The sequence below is a fragment of the Zalophus californianus genome, chromosome 9, assembly GCF_009762305.2.
Source record: "Zalophus californianus isolate mZalCal1 chromosome 9, mZalCal1.pri.v2, whole genome shotgun sequence".
Classification (NCBI taxonomy): Eukaryota; Metazoa; Chordata; class Mammalia; order Carnivora; family Otariidae; genus Zalophus; species Zalophus californianus.
Window position 1 is genome coordinate 138,886,290 of NC_045603.1, and position 22,108 is coordinate 138,908,397.

At 50.7% G+C, this 22,108-nt stretch overlaps 1 protein-coding gene and 1 long non-coding RNA gene across 2 annotated transcripts in view; one reads left to right on the top strand and one right to left on the bottom strand.

Annotated features, from left to right (window-relative positions):
* Positions 1-22,108, top strand: part of ADARB2 (adenosine deaminase RNA specific B2 (inactive)) — a 409,625-nt gene that overhangs the window by 72,040 nt on the left and 315,477 nt on the right. The gene's annotated exons all lie outside the window — the stretch shown is intronic.
* Positions 715-3,335, bottom strand: LOC113923100. The gene is made up of 3 exons (XR_003520169.1): positions 2,773-3,335; positions 1,089-1,210; positions 715-866 (listed from the first exon to the last, which is right to left on the bottom strand). It is a non-coding gene; the product is annotated as an uncharacterized LOC113923100 (long non-coding RNA).

The window sequence follows — 22,108 nt, forward strand, 5'->3', positions numbered from 1 at the left end:
CCTCTCAGAAGCAGACATCAGCTGGGGCTTTCCCATACAAGGGTTTCATGAGGGGAGAGATGGGGAGATTCCTGGGGAGCCTGGGGGCCTGAAGACAGGATGCCAGGGGGTCCCCATGGGAAAGACAGAGAGGAGATTTAGACCACCATGCAAATGGGCAAGGCTGTGGGTGTCTAAGCCGCTGTGAGCCGGAGCAGCAGGGTCTCGGTTTCCCTGTGCTGGTCATGCCAGGATTAGCCTGGGAAACTTGCCCTGCTCCTCACCGCCTTGGGTTAAGGACCCTGCAGGTGGAGATGCATGACCCGGGTCCCAGGAAGCCAGTTAGTGTCATCAGGACGGTGATCATTACTTCTTTCATCCATGAATTCACGCGCCTCCCCCAGCTGCACCTGATGCAGCTTGGGCCCCTGAGCTGAGCCACGGGGGATCGCCAGGTAGGAAGGACGTGCGTGGGCAGGAGGCGCTGTCCAGTGCAGTCAGCAAGCGGCGAGAACCAGTAGACTGAGACTCGGGGTCGCACAGCTTCTGTGGAGCCCCCTCGCCCTCGGAAGGCGCACTCAGCCTCCTCTCCAAGGGGCCACTCTGGCTTGCGGCGTTGTCATCCTTGAGCACAAAAGGGACACGAAACACCATTCTTGTTGACCGAGAAGCATATTAAAAACCATCCTACTTAGGTTTCAAAGGAAAAGGAAATCAATTCTTTATTATCAGTTCAATCTATCAGGATTTATTGAGGCTGTTAGGCGCATGGCATGGCATGGCCCTAAATTCACAGAAATGCAACAGTATTTTGCTGAAGACAAGACCAGGTGCGTGGAGCCTCCATACCCACAGCCATCTCGCCTGGAGACATGAAGGACGTCAGTCTAATGAAGGTTACGGAGCCGAGACTGAGCATCAGCACTAGGCCCTCCTGGCAGAGCCCCAGGGTGGCCTCCCACCGCAGGCCCCCTGTCCCTGCCACACCCTGCAGGCACCGCCCCTCCTCACCCCCTCCCATCTGTCTCTGGGCCCAGGCAGGTGCCCACAGGGTCCCCCGCACGGCCTGCCTCTCATCATGGTGCAGCCCGACGTGGACATAGACACACCTGCTGCTGGAATCCGGATGAGCACTTGCAAGCCCTGTGACTGAGTGAGCGAGCACTTCCTGGAAGACGTGGGTCTGGAAGGATGGGTCAGAACAAGCCAGGCGAAGAAGAACCATTCTATACTGCATACAAATCCATAGTAACAGGTTACTAGGATTGAGTGACTGGTTGTTATGTTTATTTGTCTAATCCAGGACTAAAAATAGAGGGGAAGGTAGGAGGGGACTCCCCTAGAGAGAAAACAGGTGGTCAGGATCAACAACACCGGGTCATTATCAAAAACAGGTCATAAATAGCTCTTGTTGTCCATGCTGTCCAGTGCTGGGAAAACCATCTGCGGACGGCTGAATTTCAGGAGGACAGGAAAGGCCCAAAGAGAAACAGAAGAGAGAAATGTGCTGCCCCCGAGGGCAAAAGGAAAAGAATGAACAATAACATAATAGTAACACCAATCCCATCAAGTGATCCTTACTGGTGATAGACACTCCTGCACAAAGGATCCCTCTGTTAGAGAATAACACCGTAGAACAAAACTGGGTATTTATAATTCACGGGTCCTCCCTTGGGAGCACATATCATCGGGGAAGAAAGGAATACAAAATGGAAAAGCCCAGCCCGGGGTACAGAGTGGGTGCTAACGGCCCCAGGGGACCCCAGAGCCAGCCTGAGTGTCACACTGGATGGAGGTCGGTCCCTTCTGCTCACGGCCCTGTCCCTGCAGGCCACGTACACAGCAGGTGCTCAAGCAGCTGCCCTGGGCGGCCTACACCATCATCACGGGCGGCTGAGCTTTCTGGTCTGGGACCAGAGCAGGGGTGGGGTGGAGATGCACCCCTTTCCTGGGAGAGTGGCCAGAGGACCGAGTAGTTTTCATTGCATATTTCGTGGCTCCCAGAGCATCAGAGATACCAGGTACCAGCCGGAACTCACCCACCACAACTAGGAAAATACAGGGTCCAGGTCGTGGGAGGAGCCACGCTGACCCCACAGCCTGCTGACAGGACCGTCTGCTCCCATTTAAATCCATTTTATTCATCCTGTGTTACTGTTAACTTACTGTTTGTCCTTTACCTTTGCTTTTTATCTGTATTTTTCTTGATAGTTTCTCAAGAACTGACATTTCCAACTGATCGTTTCCTAAGATAACTTTTAAACCATAAGCATTTGAAACGGAGGGATGAGACAGCAGTGTCTCCCACAGCTGTGCGCTGGGGTCTCCGTCCAGGCGGGAACCCCCCGGGGACAGCCAGGGCGTAAGGCTCCTAAGGCTTACGGAAGAAACAGCACACATCATGGCACCCCCTGTTTCTTCATATTTATTTTTTAATTTAATTTTTTACTACTTAATTGAGGTCTGACTGACATGTAAAGAAGTTGCATGCATTTAACGCAACTCAGTGAGTTTGGGGACACGTACACACGGTGAAACCACCACCACCAAGGCCACGGCATGCCCATCAGCTCCCGGAGCCCCCTGCAGCCCCTTTGATGGTGGTGGGATTTTCCAGTAAGAACACTTCTGCAGGACCTGCTCTGTAGCAGCTTCCAAGGACACCGCACGGCACTGTCACCCAGAGTCAGCGTGCTGTTCGGGAGATCCCGAACCTGCTCGTGGGATAGCTGGAGGCCTGTGCCCTTGGAGCTGCTCTGTCCAGCTCCGCAACCCCAGCCCCCTCAAGCGCACCTGCTCTCTTAGACTCCTGTAGCAGTGGGACTGAGCACACACTCCCTCCTTGGATCGATGCATCCGGGGCCACTGAGCTCTGGACCAGGCGCCCACTTTGCCTCCTAGATTGTCATTCGTTGCGCACAAAGTGCGTCTCTACCATAGCAGTAACGGTCAAGGACAGTGTCTGCCCCGAGCTTCTGTGTTGGGAGAGGTGCGTTTAGTTAACCAGGGACTGGCCTCCGGATTCAGGAGCAGCGGGGCCAGCCAGGAGAAGGGGTTTGTCACCACGCGGGCAGCGGGCCGCCGCGGAGCTTAACGGGAGGACGGCGGCCTTCTGTCCCGCGCCGTCAGCCGTTGTGCTGCGCAGTCTCAGGGACCTGCCGGGCAGGGTCTCCGCAAGCCTCGCCTTCCAAGACCCCTGGCGCGGCTCCGGAAAGACCCTCCTCCTGAGCTGTTTGTGTGAGCGCGGCAGTGTTGCTAATGGGGCCATCAGACCCGCTCACTGGCTAGTAGTTAATTTAGGCCCATCTGGAGGGGGCTGCGCGGAGACGGTCACAGCTCCGAACCTGGCAGAGAGGTCATTTGTCACCCTGCGGTCCCTGACCGCACGCTGGCGTCCCAGCGCCACGGAGCCCAGCCCTGCTTCACGTGGGAAGGGCTGTGGGCGTCGGCGGCGCGTGGGGTTCACCTGGGCACCAACGAGAAACACGCCACCCCCCGCGTCCTCGAGATGGTCTCGTCCAGGGGAGACAGGGCTTCTGAGGGTCGGGCTGACACCGTCCTGTCAGCCCCGTCCTGATAGGGTGGAGGGCTGCCTCCGCCACACACTCACTCACAGACACATACACTCACACACACACGCTCACACTCACACACTCTCACACTCACACACTCTCACGCACACTCACATATTCACACACCCGTACTCACACACTCACACACACTCATAATCACACACTCACACTCGCACACACTCACTGACACACACTCACACACACTCGCACACACTCACTGACACACGCAAACTTTCGCACGTTCACTCACACTCGTCTCATGCACGCACGCACTCACCCTCACTCGCACACTCACACATTCGCACACACTCACACACACACTCATACTCACACACTCACACTCGCACACACTCACACACACTCGCACACACTGACACACGCAAACTTTCGCACGTTCACTCACACTCGTCTCACGCACGCACGCACTCACCCTCACTTGCACACTCACACATTCGCGCGCGCGCACACACACACACACACACACACACACGTGTCAGCGTTTCCTGGTGGCCTTACCACTTAAGGAGTCCATCCCATGGTGACGATGAATCCCCCAGGCGTGTGTGGTTTTTTTAAGTGTGTCGCATTCGCCCCCAGCCACCGTGGAGTCAACGTCCAGCCCGTGTGCCCCCTAGGGAGGCTGCGGCAGGCGGGGGGAGGACCAGAGTTCCCCGTCCTGAAGGGTCCTTGCTGACAGTCATGGGGGAGGGTGCCCCATGGAATTTAGGACAGTAAGGGACCCTGTGGGGGCCGAGAGCGGGGGCCGTGCGCACGGTTAGACTGGTACCTGATTCGTCCGTGTGGGGGTTGTATGAAGTCCACAAAGGAGAGACGTGGGGAAAACTCGCATTTTTAGGTGGTTGTGGTTTTTCAGATGTGCATTTCAGGTCTGTTCCCCCAGCTGTATTTACGAGGCCGCTTCCTTATTCTTCTCCCTGTTGTGTCTTTTTGTTTATCACAAGCTCTAAAGTACTTGGCTGGTCAAGCACTTTGTCAGTGTTTGTACCTTCTCCAGATGAGGATGCTGACGCGAGTAAAATCAGGTCCCACCGCACAGCCAGTGCACTCTTCCGGTGTAAGTGGACGGGCCGGAGCCACTGGCTTCTGCAGACTGGGGGGTTTCTCCTTGCAGAAAACGTGGATGCGTATGAGCCCGCCTGCAAGGCCCCTGCGTGTGGAGCTGCCGGTTAATGGTGCAGAGGACATGGGACAAAGCTGGGTATGGAGAGCCCCAAAGCAACTATCACAGATTCTGTGGGGCATGCCCTCTGCACGAAGCAGCAAATAAACACTATTTTAATTGTCCACCAATATCTGACATTTTGAAGTCCCTCAGAGAGTCTAACCGTGTCCGTAATCAGATGACGGTACAACTCTTCACGAGCAGTCCAGCCCTCTCATGGGAAGGTCAGCCTTGCCGCCAGGCCAGCCGGCTGGAGACCGTGTGCACAAACACTGTCCCCAGTGTGTCCACGGGCTCTCAGAAATTGCCTTAGGCGATTTGGGGCATGATCTGTGCAGGTTACAGACCTGAGAACTTTGGTAGAACCTAAGAGACCATCTTGCCTGTGCCAAAACATACTTTTTACGATGGTACAACGGAAACCAAGCAGATCTGCAGGTCAGTGAGCTGGAAGGTGGAGGAAAAGCCAGGAGAGGGAGACTTGCCCCATGGGCTCCAGGGCGCTAGTCTCATCAAACCCAGACGAGCTGCCCACTGCATCTGGCAGTCTGACCCAGGTTACAGGATTATTTCCTGTGAAGTCGTCAACAAATTAGAATTCCTTCAATGGCCCACTTCTCCTAAAAAGCATCAGCAAGCAGTAGAAATACATGTTAATGCTATATGGAGCACATTAGCTTCCGGAAAGCAATGGGGACCGTAGAAGGGCGACGTTACTGCGGTCAGGACAGAGGCAAACGGTGCAGGCCAGGGGCATGTGCAGGGGAGGACAGAACGGGCCATTCCCTGTGTGCAGGGTTACCCAACAGCGCACTCACAGTCCTGTCGGGCTTCGGAAAGTCTGTGAGTGGTGCTCATCTCTGACATGGTCTCAAACCAAATGAGTCACTGGGGACAATTCAAAGTCCCTAAGAAAAAGTCTCCTTTTTCTGAAACTTGTTCCATATGAGCAAATTATGTCGATCTGACCAAGTATGAATGGGAAGGTCCCAGTCACTGTGATTCAGTTTAGATCTGAGAGCTGGGTCCACGATTTGGTGGCTTCGCCCGAGCATCTGCCTTCTGGAGGTTGCTCTAAGTACCACCTATGATGACATCCTGTAACGCGCTGTGTCAAGGTCAGGTGTGAGGGATGCCCCAGCCCGTGATGAAGAGGTTACAGGCTGTGGGACATGGCACACACCACGTAAGCACTCCACACGCGAGTTTCCCCTGGGAACCGGATTGTGGCGTGTCCTCCGTGGGGCAGTGGTGCTGACTCCACGGCCCGGGGCTAGAAGATGCTTCCAACACAGACGACATATACAAAAGCAGTCCGTAAAGGGTCCTCCCTTTGCTTCCGAGATATTGACAGCACTATTATTAGATCTTGCAGGACATTGTAACAATAGGTTTGTCTTCTGCATATGCATGTAAAATAGAAAGACAACTCAAATAGCATCCAACGTGGGCTGTGTGACTCAGTGGCCCCAGGAGGCCACAATTCCCAGACTGCAGATCAGTACAGACCCCGTCTTGGGCACACATTTATTTTCTAAGTTAATAGATGAGGGAGGGAGGACGCAGCTGTGATTCTAAGCATACTGTGCATACTTTATAAAACGAAGGAAGTAGCATGAGAAAAAGCCAAACAAATATTTCCTAGAAACAAGTGTTTTTAAAATGCACTCTTGCCCGGTTCCTAGCTAGCGTGTCCCTGGGCTGGTCCGAATGGCTGGAGGAACCGTCTGGAAACGCAGCGCCAGGCACTCCCCACCCCATACTGGGAGCGTCCAGTTAAGAAAGATGCTTTGTGTCTGGTTTGGTGAGAAAGGGTTAGAGATGAATGCTCCTCTGAAGAGGGTGCCACTGAGAAAGAGGGATTACTTCAGGGAGCAAAGAGGAGAGTGCAGGGCAGGACTGGCCTGAACCTCGTATAATCATCCACACGAGCTCAGAAGGCCAGAGAAATGTCACACTTTCCTAAAAAAAAAAAAAGAAAGAAAGAAAAAGAAAAGAAAAGAAAGAAAGAAAGAAAAAGGGGAGCAGAAGCTTTTTAAAACCGTAAAAAAGTATTTGTTTCTAAGCTTTCTGCTAACAAGGCTGTATGTCTTTAAACCCTAATCTTGTTGGATTTCCCTAAATTATTCCTCTTAGAGAAGACGTGTACATATGCACTTAGAATTTCCTGCATCAGCTGAATGGTATTTCAGGATCATAAATTAGGCCTTCCAGCTCTGACGCACCCTCGCTAAATAAAATGGAATGTCTTGCCCTGTTTTCGCGTGGGGCCACCACCAAAAGGAAGGCATGCCATCTCACCACCTTTCCTGTGAAGTTTCTGCAGAGACCTCTAAAACCTTCTCTCTTCCCAATGTTTCTGAAAAAGGCATCGAAATGAAAAAACCTCAAACTATTCATTTATCTTGGCGAGGGTCTCTACGGTAATATATTTTTCTAATTATGCCTCAAAAGGAACACGAAGCTGTAATAAATAACGTTAGCAGTGACCACGGAGATCGCGGGCGTGCTAATGGTAGTGGGTGTGTGGGTTTCTCCTCCCAAACTCGCGGGACTTCCCCGTTCCTGGTCCTGCGTGGAGGCTCGACATGCAAACCCCAGAGGGTGGGGGGGGCAGCTCCTGGGGGCTAGGAGCCCAGACAGCGGCGGGACAAGCAGCCACATCTGCACACATCTGTAGCATCCACAGGAGCCCATAGCACTTCAAAGTATACGACATGGGTCTCCCCCACACATTACAACAAAGAAGAGGGAAGGTGGGGGTTGCCTGGAGAGAGTGAGCCAGCAGACAGCAGAGAATTTAGAAATGGACAGAACTGTTCACAGTGAGAAGGGGTTGATGACATCCAGGGCCTTCAATTCCAGATTCCAGAGTGCCGCTCCCTGCGGGACTGGGAGATTCAGGATTCTCTGCCTGCCCATGGGCTCAAAAGCAGGGTTTCATGGACCCCACTTCCAGCAGTGGGAGCCCACCAGGCCTCAAACCCAGTGCCCCTACCACCGGTCTCAAAGGCAAGCCCCTTTCCCAACATTAATCAGCCTCCAAAATCATTGGGGGCTTTTCTTTAAATGTCTATTTTCTCTCTTCTTACTCAGTAAGAGTAATATTCAGTTTCTGGACACGGATGATGCGCAAGCATGCACAGGAAACACCGGAGCCACGTGAAGTCCCTAAGGGTCCGCCCCGTCTCGGCACATGTGGAGGGCTGGAGGCTCCGTCCACACAGGACTTGGTGATGAAGCCCAAAGGGCTCAAGTGCAGCAGGGATAGGGACCAGTTTGGGTTAGCCTGGTACGGAGAACCCATAATTCGCAGAGAATTTAGGCCCTGTCAATAAATTTGGAACTATTCTAATGGAAATCCCTTACAAGCTTCAAGCTAGCCTGGGCAAACCCTCACTCGGTCTTTCCAAGTCAGCATAAATACCACTTCCACTGGGGACTCTCCCGACCTCCCTGCGCAAGGCTGGCGCCGGGGCCGTCTGTCCCCACGGTGTCCTTCCTGATGCTTCTCACGGTTGTAACTGTGTGTCCATTGTCTGTCGTTCCTGCTAGAAGGTGGGCTCCCCAGAAGCAAGGACGGAGTCAATCGGCTTGAGTGGTTGCCTTTGTGAATGACTAACTAGTGGATGAAGGAGAACAAGGAGTTGGGGCACCGATGTTTCAGGCCGAAGGAGAGATCATGGGTGTTGGTGTGGGGGCATTACAATGGATGGTGTGGAGGAGAGGGAGCGCCAGCAGCAGGACGTGGTTGCGATGGAGAGCGGACGACAGGGGGCCCAAGGCAGGCAGGGTCAGGTTATGGTCCCACAAAGAGCTGGATCAGAAGTCACAGAGTCTTGGCCAGGTCTTTCCCCTGGTGAAGCGGACGTGCACACAAGTCCCTAGTGTGAGTTTTAGTCTTGTTTGAAAACATCCTTGGACCAGGTTGGGAAGCTGCTGTGATCCGACTTGGTCTTCAGGTATGTGCTATCTTCCTAATTCAGGAACTCAGGGGTGAGGCCTTTACCTGGAGAGTGACTACATGGGTGTCTTCTACCATCCGCTGCCACCCACTGGTGTTGACAGGGGTGGTGAGAGTTCCAGTGGACAAGCTCTCTCTGGGGTCTGCAGACCTGCGTGCATCTCCTACCCCAAGTGCATCTAATTCCTCAGCCCGGGCGTCCTCAAGCTCTCTCTGCTGCTTCAGCCCTGCCTGAGACGTTAGAACCAACCCAGGGAGCTGAGCCACAAGCAGACGTAGGGAAGCGACGGCAGCTGACACCAAGTAGGTCCTCTACTGCCCGCCCCTCCCTTGGCCCTTGCAGGCATAGCCAGCTCTCTTTTCTGGAGCATATTTCCCACATGTTGAGGTTTTTGCCAAAAATCTGTTTCTTGTACATCCAGTAACCACGTGAAGATCCTACTTGACCAGTAACTGGAATCCCACATCCTGCCTCCATCTTTCACACGTGTGTTTGCCTAGACATTTAATGCACTTTTTAAAGAGGCTGTGAAAATTAGCACGACAGAGTCGCACTTGAAGAAACTCTAGGCATCAGTCTCCTGTCACACGCTTAAACATGAACAAAGCAAAATGAAAATCCCAGACCTCAAAAGAGAGAAGTTGGATGCCACTGCCACCTACCACTTTATCCCAAAAGTCATTTAAAAGGCTCCTTGCCCTTTCTAAAAGTGTGAGACCATTCAGCGTAGGGAGCTCTGTGCAGCTCTTCTCGTGCAGGCAAGAAAAATTGCATGCACCGAGGCGTTGTCATTGACTGTCCGCTTGGGGCCGGTGCCAGGCAGGACAAGACAAAGCTCTCGTGACGGCAGTTGGAGCAGCCTCACATTTCTCTGTCACCGCCTATGATAACCTGTGTCACTGCCGGTGTGTGCTCATTTTGCTTTTTCAAGGAAAAGCCTGAGCCCTGTGCTACCTTCCCTCTGCCCCCCCACCCGAGCCTCGATAGCCAAGCGAGGTGATAGATGTAGGCAGCTAAAAATAGTTTGTTTTGCATGTAACATACAAGCAAGTGAATAATTTTCTTCTGTAAGCAGGATGCCCGGGGACAGGGAGAGCTTGGTGGCAGTGGCAGCCAGGGGACGTTGATGGAGTGCTGCTCCTAGTGCAGTAAATCAGCAGTGGCGTAGCTTGGCACGCTCGCAAATGCTGCTGCAGCCTGCAGAAAGAAAAATCAGAGCCCTGGAGAAATACTTCCTGAATTTAAAAATTGTGCTTGAGCTCTTTGTGGTTGACGCAGAGAGTTTGATCATTTATCCTCGGCCTGTGTAAGCGGCATCGTGAGAGCCTGGCTCCCTGCACTAGCTGTTTCCCTCCTGCCTTCGAGGCAACCCGGAGCACTGGTGTCTCCTGAGCCAAGGGGAGCTGGGCGTAATGAAGCCTTTGCATCCTCAACGCTCGGGGGGAGGGCACCTTCCAGACCGACAGCAAGTTTCAGGCACCTCCTCCCTGCCGCTGCCTGGCTCCCAGTGCTTCTCAGAATTGGGCTTGGCCATGCATGAGGTGGGGTCTCTGCAGAGCTGGGCAGAGCGCCTCTCAGCAAACCCGTGGGACAGGAAAGGGCTGGCGGCCGGGTGAGCTGTCCGTGGTGCTGACGCTGGTGGTGGCAGCCCCTGGGGGTGCCCCTCTTCCCTGTCCCCCTCTGCCTCACTCATATGTTCCTTCCCCTCCTGAGAGGCGCAATCACTGTGTTTTGGGAATAAAATCACGACATGATCCATGAACCTCCCCTCCCGGTGACCCTGTTCTCTGGTCCGGGAGAATCTAAGGGATTCAACACGAGATGGTTGTAGTGTTGACACAGAGTAAGGGCAAGGAGGAAGGGTCACTAAGCTTCAACTTCCAGGTAGCTAAGTTTATAGCTGCAAAGACTTGATCTCGAAATCTCCACGGAAGGGAGATTTCCATACCTCCCCTCTAAAATCATTAAGGTGCCACATGCAGGACTGTGTTTCTACTTCGTGCTGTGTGTTAGGACATGTTTTTCTTTAGGTGTCACACATTAGGTAAAGCAGACATGTTAGAGTTTAGGGGAGCTGAGTTTTAAATTCCAGCTCCCTGGCCTGAGTATGCAGACAGCTCAGTTTCTCCATCTGTCAAGTGGGGAAGAGTTCCTATATCCTTGTTAATTTAGAGGATTGCCTGAGATAATTGGGCTTGCACACAGTGGAGATCAGTTAATGCTGAGTTGTTGTTGACTGAATAAGTGAAGGACCAAGCAGGTTGGCATTTTCCTAGATTTAGAGGAAGGCTAACCTCCTGGAATTTCCCCCAGAGTGGCCCTGTGGCTCCGGACCAAGGGACTGGGGGTGTGCATGTTCATGGGCGATGCTCTTGAGGTAATCTGATATTCTGAAAAGTCCAAGGTAGATTGTATTTATTGGTGGTAGACCCACTCTAATAGATGTGTTTTCCCTTGTTTTTGTTTACTTTATATAAATTATATCAAGACAGTGTTTTTATTCTGATCCAGTGATCTGATTGGTAGTAATTTATGATCTGAGAAATGAAAACTGGGGCTTGTTTAATTATAATTAAATAAATACTTAAAAAGATTTGCCAAAACGTGCATGTGGATGGTTTTTACCAGAGCTTAACTCACCCCACACAGACATGGAAACTGGGAAGGCCTGCATTACTTCTCTGGGGCCAAGTTCACTGGTTTCAAGAATATTCACAGTTAACAGTTAGGAGTTGATTGTTCATGTAACAAGTAACTGTTCAGCGCCTGCCATGTACCAAGCATCACTATGAGTGCTTTTGAAAGATTATGGATAAAGTCAATGTCCTTTGTGAGTTTATGATCTCATGCAAGTCCTGATTTCGATTTCTGAGCTTCAGGGCCAAATTATCAAAAAAAGATGTCATTAATGACACAAAAAATGGGGAATAAGACTTTCTGGTCTAAAAAAAAAAATCAAGAACAAACCATAATAAACGTTAAATCTCTCTGTACTGAGGTGAAGTGTATAATATGTAACCATTCGAAGCAGATTTTTAAAAACATTTACAGCATCTTAGCAGGCTGCTGGGGGAAGGAGAAAGAGGCAGGATCCTTGGCTGCTTAATTAGCAGGAGCTCAGAAGCATCTGGGGCCAGAGTTCTCCATGGCAGTGCTTTCAAAATAAAGATGTGAGGAACATCAAGGAACTGCCCTGTCTGAGCAAACACCTCCCAAGAGCTAATAACATGGAGCTCAGCTTGCTCTTTTAACTGTGATTTTCCGTGTAAAACCCAATAGCTCCTATGTTCTAGAAAGAATTGCAGGCCTTTCCTTCCTTTAAAAAAACACACTGTGGCTTAAACAGCACTCTGCAGTTTTAAGCACTCACGTCGAGTTGTCCGCACCATTAGTTTCTAGGGCATTGCAATAAGCAATGAACTCTGCTACTCCAGGTTTGCAGTGGAGGCTAGATTTGAGCAAGCCTATTTTGTAGTGTTGCTTTGATTGAAACGTACTGGCTTTTATAACTGTTTTGGGGATAGCTCACTCCTTGCCAATGCCAGATATAGATTTAGGCACCCAGAGATTTATTTTATTGAATTATTTTTATCAGGTGCCAAATAACAGAATGAGTACCAACATTGGTAAGTCACTGCATCCACATTAACCATGGGTACTTTTCTTGTTGAATAGGTGTTTGTGATTTATTAAAGTTTTTCTGAATTTAGCTGATTCTCACCTTTCAGTAAAAACATCTCAGTGTGAGGATAGAAACAATTTTGTTTTTCACTTAGAAGCTAAACTCCTTCTGCGTTCATAGCATCCATCAACTTTAGCTAGGAATAAATTTTAAGATCTTGCTATTTTTATCAGGTGAGGATAAATGGCAGATTTTGCCTATTGGCATGAGCTGTTTACCACACTGCCTCATTTAGAAATCCCTTCTTATGTTCTTCACTTTCTGCTCAACTGTATTATCTACTGTTAGTTTCCTTTCAAAAAGTAAGTTTCTCACTAATGTATTTTTCAACTGACATACAAAGGCAGAGAATGTGTCTTGTTACTGTTCACTGGTGTTTCAGAGGACCTCCCATAAAAGTACGTGTTGATAGCATGCACGTGTGCAACGATACATACTACATATTCTGTACACAGCTGAAGGACAGGGGAGTGTCCAGCCAACAATGGTCTCGCTGTAGCTTGGCCCTTTACCTGTGATATTTAGTATACAGCAACCACGGTTCTTGCGGTTTCTCCCTCAATTTCGTTTTCTTCGTGATTCACGTCAAAATGATAAGGGGCCACCTGAGCCTCTTAGCCTTGATGGACTGCAGGGTCCAACGTCTGCCTCTCACCTTTACCAAAAGGCAGAGGGTCGCGTTTTGGCTCCCTTGGCATCCTTCACCAGTCTCCTTTCAACCTCACTAGTGATTATCACACTAAAGGGGAAAAGTAATACCCCCACATCCAGCGTGTCCCCCTTAAAAACTGAGCCCTTAAGAGAGAGTTTAAATTTAATTAAATTTAATCCTGTCCATCTGAGGAGTTAAACCATGACTATCAAACAAAATTTAAGACAGTTAATCTGAATTTCTGCAGAAGAACAGTTTCCAACAAACTGCCTTCAGACAGAATGGGTTTCCTTAGGAGAAACAGGAAAGGCACCTTGGGGCAGCGAGTTCCCCATCACTGGAGGTGTGTAAGCATAGCTAAAGCCCCCCTGAGCCAATGGCATCCGAGCATGTGTGAAGAGTGGGGTGAGATGTTCTTCTGACCCTGCCGAACCTGGCACCTTGTGGGGTCTGAGGTTTCACTATGAAAGAGACGTATGGAAGGTCATTGGGTTCCAAGGGCAAGTCTGAGGATTCAACCCTGCTCCTGGGGCTCCTAATGTTTTATAATCTGGAGCATGGCAGAAGTCAGGTGTGGTACCCAGAGCTTTCTTTTTGCAATCTAGAGTGAATATTTCCTCACCTTGGTGATCACTGATCATTGATGAGAAATATTTAGTCCAGGGGCCAAATGGCTCAGGAAGGCAAAGAGGGAGGAAAAAGTACCTGAGAAACAGGGTGGCTCAGACCAAAGCTTGTGGCGTGTCCCAGGACCCCCTGCAGCTGTGGGGGTGTTTTCTCCAGCCGCCAGCATCCACAGTCTGAGCTGTCCTAGACAGGGAACGGCATGGCGGGGCAGAGGGAGGGAAGACCACCATGTCCACGGGGGCCATGGCTCCTCCCATTCTTCTAGGACTTTCTGACTATTGGATGTACTTTTAATATTGTTGCTACCCTAGCTGCAAAAAAAAACACACAAAAAAATAAAAAACCTTGGCTGTAATGAAGGATAATTGTCCCAACAGTCCAAAACACGGGAGTTCACAGAGACTCACAGAGACTGCTCCTTCCCAGCTGGCAAACCGTGTGACCGTGGGCAAGTCAGTGTAGTTTCTTGGTTTAAAAAAAAAGGCACATTATTACCTGAAGGTGGATACGGGAATAAGAAACACCAGAACCCAGGGGGATGGCATTAAGCACAGAGAAGATGCTTAGCTGCCGACATCTGTGCCTTTCTCTTGGCTTCGTGCCGCTCTGATTGCTTTGTCCTGTAGACACAGGGCCAACAATGGAGCAGTGCTACTGCGTCTGGCAGCTTCCAGGAGAACAGGCTAGGCCAGGAGCCGCTGCTCATTAGATGCCTGACCTCGGAAAAACACTTGATCCAAGGTCTCGGTTCCTGACCTGGGAAATGAGGGTAGTAAAATGATCGGCTGCCTCCAAGCATCTGGGGCATAAAGAGCGATCTTCATCCCATAGTCAACGCCTGAGAAATGTTAGCTCAAAATATAATTCCTTCACTATAATTGGCCTGGAAAAAAAATACTAATGAAGGTAGAACAGTAGACTGAGCTTTATAAGGTCTCAATTGAGTAAAACTGTTTAAGAAAGCACGCCTTTAGCAATATTCATTATAGCTTTTATAAATGTCATTTTTATATTAATGCTAAAAGATTTATTTGACACCAAGTTGCTCAAATATATGTACTTTTGGCATTTAAATTAACTTCTTGTCCCAAACTCTAAATGGGGAAATATGTCACCTTTTCTCAAACAATCAAGGTTCATTGTTAATTCAAAAGTTAATGACATTTCAAGGCTATTTCCATATATTGAAGTGTTATATCTACATCTGTCGCCCGTCTCTCCTGGAATGATTAAAAGTTGCCTCATTTATATTGGGTGTTGAACTTGACAGGGTAATTCAAGAAATACCATGGCAGCCACTGGAAGTTGGAAAGGAAAATTTTCATTGTTGCAAAGTTCCCTCCAGGCTCAGAACAACCTCCCTCCTTGTTGCAAAGTTTCCTCTAGGTCAACAACAACCTCCAGGGTCACCAAAGACCCATTCTGTCCCCAAAATTCAAAGGCTTTGTCTGCTGGTGGAAGGAGTTCTAACTATCCCTTCTCATCCTGCTCATCCTGCAAAAATATTTGCTGGTTTTCTTTCAAAACCAGACACATAAATTTGCCATTTTAATTTCTATCTTTCCATCTGGCGTCTGTGATCCAAATTATCCTCAGAGAAGTAGCAAAAGTGCGTGAGGAGGCATCCTGGAGTGGTAGGCGGCTTGCTCTGCTTGAACAATCAGAGGTCCTCTGAGGGGCCGGCTTAGTAAGAAGGCAAGTTACTGAGAGAAATTATTAACACAACATCATAGGAAAATCAGGATGACACCAGATTTAGATGACACCCACGTCCTCGGGGTAGGATATCGGTCGTATTGGAAGACTGGACTGACAGAGGACATGAGGTTACCTCATGGAATGTTTTCCCTACATTCTGCCATGGACTGCTTCACTTTTTAGTATCGTGGGGAAAAAATGAGTTTGTTCATGTAAAAGTATTTGAAAACCTTAAAACTCTCCACGGAATGTAATTACTTGAGAAAAACTCTTCACCATCTACTGAAGAAAAGCATGTTGGCTTTTCAAGAGTGTAGCGGGGTCCATCAGCCCGGCACCTTCCCCGGGCCATCCAGATGGAGGAAGCTCTGGGTGATCACAGCTCTGATCGCGGAAAGATGTACCTTTAAAGAATGACACCTGTCACGAGCATCACGCGTAGAGGCACAGGTCGTGAAATTTCTACTCTTTCCTGCCCCCAGAACCAGCAAGATACAGAATCAAAAGGGTGCCCTGGAAACAGGGTATACACCACCCCGGGCAGTGTCTGCTGTGATCCGTAGCACAGCCCCTTGTAAGAGCATCTGCATATTTCGGGGTGAAATGGCTTCCTCAGCAACGCCTGCTCCGCTCAGTCACGTCAGAGATTTCAACCATGGCCTTTCAATGCCGAGAGAGCGTTAAACCCTAATGACAGTGTTCGGAAAAAGAGGCCTGTGCCTTTAAGGCCCAAAAGTTAAACAAACGTAACCAAAACTTGTTGGCCGGAAATTATGTGTATATATATATATATATATATATATATATTCGCCTTGAGTAAGTTCAGATATCCCCTCCTCAGAGTTTGCTGACGGGCACAATGGTGACACGGTCCCACCCGCTGCCTCTGGCAAGTCCTGGCGGGTGGGCTTCCCTGTGACCCGTGCCTACTGCTCTTTCTCATTTTCCCATTAGCCTCCCCGCAGCTCCCCCGGTGGCTCCACCTGATCCCCAGCTCCCGATGAGCTATGTCTCATCTTACGTAGACTGCAAAGCCACTACCTAAAACAAAATCACACTTGAGAAGGAGCGGCGGGGCTCCAGATGCGCCCCTCAGAGCCCCCTGGGGAAAGGGCGCGAGTTCCCATGCCTGAGCCTCCTAGCGGCGATTTGTACACATCTCCGCGGCCTTTATTCATCCCCACCAAGGTCGGGTTTCCTCACAACGCTCCCGATAGCTTGTTTGCTCACTAAGAGGCCTCCGGGTAAGTGGAGTGGTGCTTTGATATCAACACCAAGGACCGTCCAGAGATGAAAACGGAGAGGGGTTCAGAGAGGAGCCAAAGCCTGTTCCGAGGGAAACTCAGGGAATATGAAAGCGACCAGAATCCCCCCACGAGAAATGCAGAGAAATGGCAAGTAGCCTGGTGATGATTTTTAATTCTGTGAGGGAAACATGACCAGCTGTCTCTGCCCTGGGAGGAAACAGACTTGCAGGGTGCAGGAGGGCTTTGAATTCCGTGTGAGGCTTGCAGGGGAGAGACACTGCCTGTTGCAGGAATGGGTCTCAGCGGACAGTGTGTGCCGGCTTTTCTTTGGAAATTTTAGAGGTGGAGATGTCTGAGTGGGACGACCTTTAGGTTGGTTCTCTCCAAGGGCAAATCTGACGTAAGGGCTTTTTGGGGAAGCACGGGGAACGTGATCTATGGGCGCCTCCCTGTCTCAGACAGAGGTCCCTCAGATGGTTTATAAGCCATACGTCAGGTGCACAGAGGTCCCTCAGATGGTTTATAAGCCATACGTCAGGTGCACCTGCCAAGCACCAGGTACCGCCTGTTCCCACAGGCCCTGCACCTGCCGAGCTCGCTACTCCATCCCCAGCACTTTGCAGACAGACGGGTTCCAAAATCTTGTTACTGAATGAATCCACGTAGGAACATTTCACCCTGGGAAGCGGTTTAAATAATGAATGGAGATGATGTGTCTCCGAATAACCTATTAAAATTTTGTATATTCTTAAACCTTAGCAACCGTGGGTGATATAACTCGAAGGTGTTAGCATAAGATAAATGCAAAACTGTAAAGATGCCATAAACCTTTCCAGTGTACATCCTGATCGTTCAGTTCTACAGATACACGTATTTTAGTTAATATGTGTCGGATCCTGGAGGAATATTTAAGTTTATACCCACCTTCCAGGGTTTCCACGAAAATTGGCTTCTATAAATACAGATTGGTTTGCTTAACTGCATCCAGCTGTGGCAGTGAATTGACTAGAATGAACACAAACGAGAAAAATTAAGAAGTGTTTGTTTTGGAGAGTAACTACTGGTTTTTATGAAAAGCTTATTAGAGCCAGTTAAAGCTGGATTATTAATGAATATTTGCACACTTATATTGCTTTCAGTTAGCCAGTATTGGCTATTCCAGTAATGAGATGAATTCAATTAAAACACTTTTATTACATGTGCATACACCTCTTTAAAGCATGTCAACTAGGAAAATCGTGTGGAGATTGTGTTCTTCTGAAGCTCTTGAAGCAATCTGAAATGTTGTGATAAACATAAATTCAGTGCAAAAATGTTGCTGAGTGTATGTCCATACTTGGCAGAACCACCTTCAACCCCCATCTACAGCTGGAGTAATTATAACCTGCAAACCTCAGAAGGCAGGAAGGCCCTCCTGGACGGGAGGGGTGGACCACATGGAAGAATGTTGCTGGTTTGGGACCAGCAGGCTGTCCACTCACTGTGGAGGGTCGTTGGTGGGTCCTTCTCCTAGAACCGACAGGGTTGAGAATCATCAGGCCTTCGAGATCACTTTTGTTACCTGCCTAAATTGGACTGGGCACATAGAGAATTTCAGAAGAGTGTCCCTTTTGTTGCTTTTCCTTTACCAGACATCTCAGATGGGCTGTGTCTGTGCCCTGATTTCAAAATATAACATGCTGAAGTCGAATTCTGCTGAAATTTGGGTTGAAATTTAAGCTAGTCTGTTGAGGGCAGTCATGGGTCACTTGGAATCTGATTGTGGAGCAGGCACGGCCCCATGTGTGTCCACACACAGCAGGTGCTAAGGGAGAGGAGGCGCACTCGGGGGACCATGCTTGATGGTGACGCGGGACAGGGAGGGAGGACGGAGCAGGCACCCCCAAGTGGATGCCTGACGTGGCGGGCCCCACTGTGGCCCCAGGAAGTGCAGAGCCTCACGGCCACCGCGTGCCCACTCAGGGGCGTAGAGGAAGCACACAGATCACAGGGAGGGGTGAGGTCTTGCTTACGCCATGCTAGCAAGAAGCCCCATCAGAACTGCACCCAGAAACCCCCTGTAAACGGATGGTGTGACCCCAAGGATGCTCCTGCTGGCTTTAGATCACGATTTTGGTGGAAGAGCCATGGGCACCCAGAGGCGTGCCGGCTCGAGTTAGCTGTGCTGGACCGCAATCCCAGGGCCGTCACTGCGCCTCCCAGGACAGCCAGGCTACCCGAGCCGTCAGGACGGCAGGAAGGCTGGTCTATCCTCTGTGCCAGTCGAGAGGGGCCAGTGGCGGGGCTTCCCGTGGAAGCATTTTGGAAATCACTCCAGACCACGGCGGGTAAGACGGCTGCCAGGCTACCCTGGGAGGGGCCTCACGTGGCAGCTGGTTCTTGTAACAGCTGCTCCGGCAGGTGTCTGGTCCTTGAAAAGCCACCCAGGCAGTTCTGTAGGTGAGCAGGAGGGGTCTCTGTACAGGTGCCCTGGAGAGGTCTCAGAGGGTTCACGGTCAGGCCTGGACTTCTGCGACTCAGCCCCCCAACCTCTGCGTAGGACCAGTCATGTGGGCACGTGCAAGGTCGGAGTCCGTGTGTGTGTGTGTGTGTGTGAGCACGTGTGTGCCCGAGTGTGCATGAGTTTCAAGTGTACACGCGATTGGAAAGCTCTGGGTTGTGTTTCTTCGTGTTTAATGTAAGGATTAATTTCTCATCCAGTTAGAGATTTCTTTACGGCCCTATTAGAAGCTTAGATATTTGCTAAAAGCAATTAAGTTTCTCAGATTTATAACTTTGAAAGCCAACAGCCTTTCATTAAAACGTCTTTCAGTCCTGCCACCGCAGAAATTCACAGGCACGGTTCTGTGGGACGACTCGCGTGGCCAGCCCCACCCCCGAGACCTGTGCAGCAACAATTTTGGTAGCAATTTCAGAGCAGAGAATAATTGTTATTTAAAAGTTCTGTGACACAAAATGACTTCCAAAATAACTATAATAATCTGATAAAATTCTCACAGTTGCTTTCACAAATCACCACGTACATGTCACATTCTGCTTCATAAGGGTGCACAGGTGGAGTCCTGTTCTCCTAGATGCAGCGGCCAGAGGGGCATGGAGAATATTTACTGTGGATAGCCTCGTGTTGTGTTACACTCTATTGAAAGTCACCATGAAAAAGACAAAACGTCACCAGACTTGTGTGTCTCCATCTGTCTATGTGTCTATCCCCCCGCCCATCCTTCCTGCCCGGTTTTGTAGACACTCCACAGCCTGGCACGAGGCTCCCCGTGAAAGCACGTGGTAAATCAGGCACATCCAGGACCACTGCCTACATTCACAGCCTCGGCTCACCACACAAAGCACTTCCTCCACCCACAGCTCAGAGTTCTGTCCACAAATAAGACCCAAATAGCTGAGCCAGGGTAAAGGCCAAGGTCCCTTCCTCTGTTCTGAAGTGTGAAGGACCCACTTCCCGGCACTGAGAGTTTACTGTAAGCACTGCAGAGTGTGCGACCCTGTGCTACTGCTCTTCCCAGGACGCGCCCGGACACGAAGGTGAGTGACCCCACCTGCCAAGCCGTGCGCCCGCTCCCCAGCCCCTCCGTGTGTTCTGTCTCCCTCTCCAGAGCCTTCCTCACCTTGTGCCCCCACCCTCACTGGAATGGGAGTCGCACCCACCTAATTCATCGCCCTGGAGCGCTCCGTGCCCAGAGCAGGCCCGCCGTGAATATCTGTGAAATGCGTGAGGAACTAAGTATCTCCTATTCCTGGACTGGAACGTGTGAAGCCCAACTACCTAGTGATGGGTCGTCTCTTGTACGTGAGCTGTAGGACTCGGCCAGCAGCGTGCAGTGGCTGTGGAGGTCTGACGCAAGGCCCACAGCCCCTCTGTCCTCACCCCAGTGTCGCCCTTACACCCACTCTCTCTGTGGAATTTATTTTACCGTCGTGCTCTTCCTGCGGTAGATAGCCACTGAGTGCCATGGGTGAGGCTGTGGTGCTACCCCCATGGGATCGCAGAGCAGCCTCTGAAAAGCAGCCCCTCCGTTTGCCCTCCGGGGTCGCTAGCAAGCGGGAGACACAACCTGGGAGCACCTCCCAACCCCTCCCCTCCTGGAGTCACTGGAAAGAACTTGCGTTGTGCCATCTTGTGTGTCCCAGATCGCAAGCCCAGAGGGGTTTGGAGAAGAGAGGCGACCCTCTGGGACGGAAAAGCTAGGGGGAGCCGTACAAAGGGGGATGGGCGGAGCTGGGCCTCGGAAGGGACGGACAAGCGTGGAGAGAACACAGCTGGAAATACGTGGCTGCCTATGGCTACTCGTGGGAGGAGCCGGGACCTGATGAGGCCGGCTGGAGGGACAGAGGAAGTAAAGGTAGAGAAGATGCGTCAGAACCCACTGCGGGGGCGCCAGGGTGGCACAGCCGGGCGAGTGTCCGACTCTTGATTTCAGCTCAGGTCATGATCTCAGGGTCGTGGGATCGAGCCCTGCATCGGGCTCCTCGCTCAGCGTGGAGTCTGCTTAAGACTCTCTCTGCCCATCCCCCTGCACGCTCTCTCTCTCTAAAATAAATAAAATCTTTTTTTAAAAAATCCTTTAGAACCCACTGTGGACACCAGAACAACACGATGGTTCTAAACAAACCCCATTATAAGGAATAAGCCCACAACTCTTTTAGGAAAGCTTTTCAGTGTAAAAGGCCATGGGAAGAACTCCAGAGTGGAGGTAGCACTGTGTCACAGGCCCAGGCACGGCGTGGACCCCGGGGAGGTTATCGAGTCGGAGTCTTTATGTGACTTGAGAGAGACGACAAAGATCTAAAAAGAAAACTTGCTGTAAAAAGGAGCATGCTACCCTTGGGCCGCACATCACTTAGGGACGCTGGGAAGAAAGCGCTCATGGAGAGCTTGTGCGGGGTCTGATGTGTTTCCTCATGAAGGAACTTCCCCATTTCAAGGATGGCGGCCTCCATCTGGCTCATGGCGGAGCCTGGAGAACATAAAAATTCTGCACTTTTCTGCCGTACTCTGTCCTCACCCCGGTCTCCAAGGCCCTCATTAAACGAAGCAAAATTCTGGCAGCTTGCCCGGCGCTGCCATGAACCAGAGAAGGAGGCACTGCTGTGGAAGGGAAGCCCCAGCCCCCAGGAACACCAGTGACGCCCCTGGAGACCAGCACAAAGGCTCCGGGGCAGCCTCGGCCCGCAGGGTGCACCAGTGTCCAGCAGGAGCAGGCTTGGAGGGAGTCTGATCTGCACATTATTGGCAGAAGAGAAGTAGACGTGCCAGTGAAGCCTTTCTGGGCCCACGGCAGTCTGCGGAGGGGCTAGTTAACAACGTAAGGGTCCCACTGAAGTCCCTCAAGATCCCAGCCCATTGCCCTGGGTCTGGCTCACCTCCCCAGCTGTGGAGCGGTCCATCCCCGTTCGTGCGCAGAACACACTGGAACCCAGGGTGGCTGAGAGTCACCTGTGCCGTTTGGTGCCATGTGAGAAATCCATTTTTGTCAGCAATAGCTTGGGA